Source organism: Anser cygnoides, chromosome 1 (genome assembly GCF_040182565.1).
Source record: "Anser cygnoides isolate HZ-2024a breed goose chromosome 1, Taihu_goose_T2T_genome, whole genome shotgun sequence".
Taxonomy (NCBI): domain Eukaryota; kingdom Metazoa; phylum Chordata; class Aves; order Anseriformes; family Anatidae; genus Anser; species Anser cygnoides.
In genome coordinates this window covers 193,762,162-193,767,653 of record NC_089873.1, presented here as the reverse complement: position 1 = coordinate 193,767,653, position 5,492 = coordinate 193,762,162, and the positions used below count along the sequence as shown (strand labels likewise).

Sequence of the window (5,492 nt, the reverse complement as noted above, 5' to 3'; positions counted from 1 at the left end):
CTTCTGAAGTACTTGTGTGGTTTTTCTTGCTGCTATCAATCAGCAAGGCTGAGCAGCTGGGCTTACTGTGAATGGCAGTGGCAATTGTCCTGATGGCTTGGATTCATTGTCTTTCACCACTGCAACAGCAGTGCTTCTGGTCCTGGCGGCTTTCACAGGTACTGGAGGCTGGTGGGTGACAGAGGTGGCTTTCTCGCAGGTCATCTGTGCTTTCTGCATCCATTTTGTGAAAGGGAGATGCTGTACAGTGAGGAAGTGATGAAGGCACTGGAGCATCTGTGCTGTGAGGAGAGGCTGGGAGAGCTGGGGCTGCTCAGCCTGGAGAAGAGGAGGCTCAGGGGGATCTCATCCGTGTCCCTAAATCCCTGAAGGGAGGGTGCAGAGAGGCTGTGGGGTCTCCTCCTTGGGGATCTCCAAAAGCCAGCCTTCTTCAAAACCCAGCTTCTGCAAAGCTGCTCCACTTCCAGTCTTATGTCCAGGCTGCACTACTGCCTGAACTTACTCTGTGCCCAGTGTCAGATTTTACTTTTCACCTTTTTTAAACTCAGTGAGGTTCTTGGCAACTGCTCTGTTCTATTCACGGTCACTGCCTTTCTGAGGTCAAGAAACAGAAAATTAATCTATGAATAACAGGAAGTTTATTTGAAACAGTTTTATTAGAAACAGAAACACCAGGGGAAAAAAATCAGCAGTGCTACATTACAGTGCAATGTGAAAACCTCATGACATCAAAGTGCATTTTTCATTATTTGTTCCCTTCACTGGTTTTCATTTTTCATTAGGCAAAAATAAAGCAGGCATTTTAACATTATAACATCCAGCTCAACTGCATAGATGGTGACATCTTTCTCCAATTTTAATTTTTGCTATTGATCAGCATTTCCTCAGTTTTCAGCTAGCCTGTTGCTGGCTTACAGTTTTCTCTAGGTAACTAATACTTCTGTGCAACATTGCAGTCTCAGTACTGTAACTTAAACACAAACCCGACTACTGTTTTTCTTCAAAATACAAGAATAACCACACTTTCCCATCTTCTGTCACGTTTTAGTGCTTGATAATATTTTCGTATTTGTTTCATCTAGCTCTAAGAGGTTTGAGTCCAAAACTGATGATTTAATCAAGAAGGGGTACTTTCATATATCATTTACTCTGATTCCTGTTACAGTATGTACAAACTCAAATCCTTTTATCAATACAGTTTCCCAGTACTTGTCTTGGAGATCCAGAAACAAAATCTGCTTCCAGTACAAACCAGATAAAAAGGGAGGCGAGACCTGAGTTACACACCAGTTGTCAGCCACCATCCTTGCTCCACTACGTTTCACTTTCCTTAACGCTGGATCCCACCTCCTCTGCTGGAACCTGAAGACATGACAATACTTGTAACTTGCCTCCTTTTCATACAGGAAAAGGCTTCTTGAATGTCATAAGGAGACATCAGATTTTTTCTGGTGCCTCTTTCCCATCGTGGAAAACGAAGCGGCAAATAAGATAAACACAGTCTCGGTGCTGGCAAACTCCCCCCCACTTCAAGCAGCCCGGTTCCCTCGGGGCTGCCGGCACTGCCTGCAAGCAGAAAGAGCAGAGCCTGGGTGAGAGCGATCAATCCCCGCTGCTCAGCTCGGTGCCACAGCTTTAATTACTGTTTTATCGGATGGCAGCATTGTTCTTGTGCCCAAGAGCACAGAGAACAGTGAGGGAGAAAGAAGGCATAAGACGACAAACAGACAGACACAGAGAGCCTGATAATTAATCTAGTACACAGGAGACCTTTCATCACCAAAATCACAACCACCATCGCGTGTTCCAGTGACTGAAAATACGATTATTTTCTCACCTCCAGTGGGCCTTTGAATTCCAAGGTGAGGAGCAGAATTTTGCACATAGGGTATAGCAGGACACCATCTCCATTTTGAGGCTATGGGGCCACCAGCAGCTTTCATCAGAACCTAATCCAATGAAGAATGTTTTCAGGAAATAATTATAATTCACGCTAAGGAGTTAGATACTGAAATGACTCAAATGCTTGAAAAAGTACTTTTGTAATCAACGTGCAGCAAACAGCAAGACTCAAATAGCAAACTACAGAGCGATGCGTTTTAGCAAATACAGTTGGATAAAGAGCTTGGAAAGGCTGATGCTTGCCCAGATAGCACGATCAGAGGTTATCTGAACTGCCTACTGCCATCCTAGGAACCCAGTGGCAGAAAGACAGACGGAACATGTTGACTGCACTACGAATTAAATCAGAGCCCAGTACCTCTGCTGGCACAACAGAACTGCATGGAATTTGTTTCAAGGTTGAAAGCTGAAGAAGGGAATTGCAATGGCAAACGCACAAAGCCAACATTCATCTCTGCAAAATACTGCTCATCAGAAAACTAATATAAAACTGAACAGGTGTAATTCTGTTTTCTTCTTTTTCAAGTGACTGATTTGGCTGACTCAGAGTCTTTTGCAACTTTTTTCAGTTTGCAGTTGTACACTATGCCCCAAATACAATGAGATCCACTCACATTTTAATCTAATCTTTTCAGAGTTTTTATTGCAATTTAATTAGGCCATCAGGCTCTGCCAGCCAGGTTCACACCGCAGTCTGAAGGGTACACACACCACTGAATAGTGGGAGAAAGAGAAGGGAAGGGTTTTATCACTCTGCTGAGACAAGGAGTCATTATTTAGCCAGTCAAAGGAACATTTGTATCTCCAGGGAGCCTTGGCCATCCTCTCTTCCCTTCGCAGGAAGGAAGGAGCGTAAGCTGGGGACAGAAAGATTCTGAAGCACCCAGGAAACTTGCCAAACGCCAAGGCTCTCAAATAGCTCTTTTGCACAGGGCTGGTCTGATACCTAAGGGAAAGCAAGAAGCCTGAGTTCCCAACAGCACTTGGTCAAGACAAGCTTTTTTTTTTTATTTTCTGTCCACCTGACTTCTTATGATTTAAACAGCATAAATAAATCAACTGGTTGGATTCCCCCCCCCCCCCCACCTTTTTTTCCTTTTAACTTTTTCTGATGGCAGAAACAGAGTTTTAACTGTATTGCCTTTAGATTTTATGAGTAAATGCCTGCCGCTTATTTCTTTAGCCTGGTGTACGTTATATTGTGATTTTACAACGCCTAGAAACAACAGGGAACAACTTAGTAAAGGCAAAGCAAAGCCACAAAAGAAGGTGTGTATGAGTTTCCCCATCTCCCCTCACCTTCAACATCTGCTACGCAGCAGAGGTCCGAGCTAGAGAACACTGAAGAAGGCCGGACAGACATACGAGCAGTGCCTCGGGGCTGACAGGACACTCCCAGTAGTGCCAAGGGAAGCGTCTGGTGTTCTCGCAAGGCCGCTGTCTTTGAAAGGCCACGGCCATCATGAGATTCCTGAGGCCTGGAGGAAAGCAAATGCCACTCATACGTGCAGTGAGGGCAGGAATGCAGATCCAGGGACCTGCAGGCCCTGGGAAGGAGACGGAACCACCACTCACCATGGACAAAAAGGCAGCTGACAAGAGTCAGTGTGGATTTACAGAAGGGCCATTTGCAAATCCTCCATCAACCTGCCCTGACAGCATCCCGTGATGAGGTGACCCGCTCAGTGGCTGTGGGGACAGCAGCGGGCATTGCTTACCTTCACTTTCTGACACTATCTGCCCTAACAGCCTCACTGACAAGCTGAAGTAGTACGGGCTGGGTGAGTAGACAGTGAGGTGGGCTGAAAAGTGGCTGAACAGACCCAGAAGGTTGTGATCAGTGGCACAAAGACTAGGTGGAGGCCGGTACCTAGCAGTGTGCCCCAGGAAGTCAGCACTGAGGCCGATCATTTCCAAAATCTTCATTAATGACCTGGACGATGGGACAGAATGCACCTAACAGCTAGTATGCAGGAGGTGCAAAGCTGGAAGGAGCGCGTGAGAGGGTTGTGCTGCCATTCAGAGGTACCTTCACAGGCTGAAGGAGTGGGCTGACAGGATTTCATGGAGTTCATCAGAAGGAATTACCAGCTCCTGCCCCTGGGGAGGAACCACCCCAGGCACCAGGACAGGCTGGAGGCCAGCTCCCTGAAAAACAGCTCTGCAGAAAGAGCCCTGTGGGTGCTGGTGGACACTAAGCTGAACACAAGCCAGTGATGTGCTACAGCAAAGAAGGGCAGCAGCATCCTGCGCTGCGTCAGGAAGTTGCCAGCAGGTCGAGCGAGGTGATCCAGAGAGCGAGGTCCCAGAGAGCTGGGACTGCTCGGCCTGGAGAGGGCTGGGTGGAATCCTATCAGTATGTGCAAACATCTGATGAGAGGGCAGAAAGACCACGGAGCAAGACCTTTCCCACTGGTGCCCAGCGACAGGACAAGAGGTGAGAGTAGTCTTAGGGTGATGGTTGGACTTGATGATCTTAAGGACCTTTTCCAACATAAATGATTCTGTGAGCACCAGGCAGCACTTCTGTGCTGGGCGGGTGACGGAGCCCTGGCACAGGCTGCCCAGAGAGGCTGTGGGGTCTCCTCCCTGGGGACCTCCAAAAGCCGCCTGGACGTGGGCCTGGGCAGCCTGCTCTACCTGGCATCTTGTTTTGAGCAAGGGGTTCAATCACAAGATCTCCTTGGCACCCTTTCAAATATTCTGTAATTATGTGAAGATTCTGCCCCAATTTCAGTGCAGAGCTGAGGTTAGCACCACAGGGCTCAGCAGAAATCACTTCCAGCAGCAGCAGCAACTGCCAGCTCTCTGGCTCCTCGCTGGGTGACCTGAACACCAGGGAGCAGAGCTCCAACGCTTTATCTGAAGCACATACAGAAGAAATTTTTTCTTTGGAGAAATCCTTTACGAAGCAGTGCTACCTAAATAGAAAATGTAGCAGATAGAGAGCAGAAGGTAGAAAAAAAGGAGAGGGCTGCTGTGGAGAGTATAATAGGAGTCCGCCTGTCTTGGGCAGAAATTTTGAACTACTTGTGTTTTTGCAAAGACCACATAGGTAATTTTGCAGTTTTATGCAATTCATAGTCCAGTTTGAGATTCGTTACTGCAGAAAGATTTTTTCTCATGTTGTCCTTCCCATGCCTTTTTTTTTTTTTAAACAGAATGACAAAAAGTCCCTGTCACATTTATACTCCTCAAGCAACTCTTAAGTTTTACCGCTTACTTCCCACAGAATTACCGATGGAAATCAGTGAGAGGACCTCGGATTAGCAATAAATGTTACAGCCCATTATTAGAGCTTAGTATATCTTGATTAGTTCTCTTTTACTGTAAACATAACTATAGTGACCGCTCTCATTTACCAGGCCAAACATGGAGAACACCTATGAGAACTAACCCAAATTCCTCTTGCTTGATCAGTACAGCTAAAATCTCAGGTAAATCCCATCAGTGTTTAACATGACTTTTACTCTATAAAAGCTACTGATAATTTGGAATTTCAGAACTGAACCAACCTCCCTTTAAAACCTGCATGGTATACGTTAGTCCCACTACCAACACCTAGGGTAGATGACACAACAAACCTGCAT

At 46.3% G+C, this 5,492-nt stretch overlaps 1 protein-coding gene across 7 annotated transcripts in view; it reads right to left on the bottom strand.

Annotated features, from left to right (window-relative positions):
* Positions 1–621: 621 nt before the first annotated feature.
* Positions 622–5,492, bottom strand: part of PSPC1 (paraspeckle component 1) — a 64,981-nt gene continuing 60,110 nt past the window's right edge. For 4 of the 7 annotated variants that reach the window (XR_007157933.2, XR_010828379.1, XR_007157936.2 and 1 more), the window contains 2 exons: positions 1,838–1,949; positions 622–1,566 (listed from right to left, as the gene is read on the bottom strand). The gene's annotated coding sequence lies outside the window, so the exon portion shown is untranslated. Of the gene's footprint in view, positions 1,567–1,837; positions 1,950–3,201; positions 3,381–5,492 lie in introns of all 7 variants that reach the window. The other 3 variants (XR_010828377.1, XR_010828380.1, XR_007157935.2) reach the window with 2 other exon arrangements.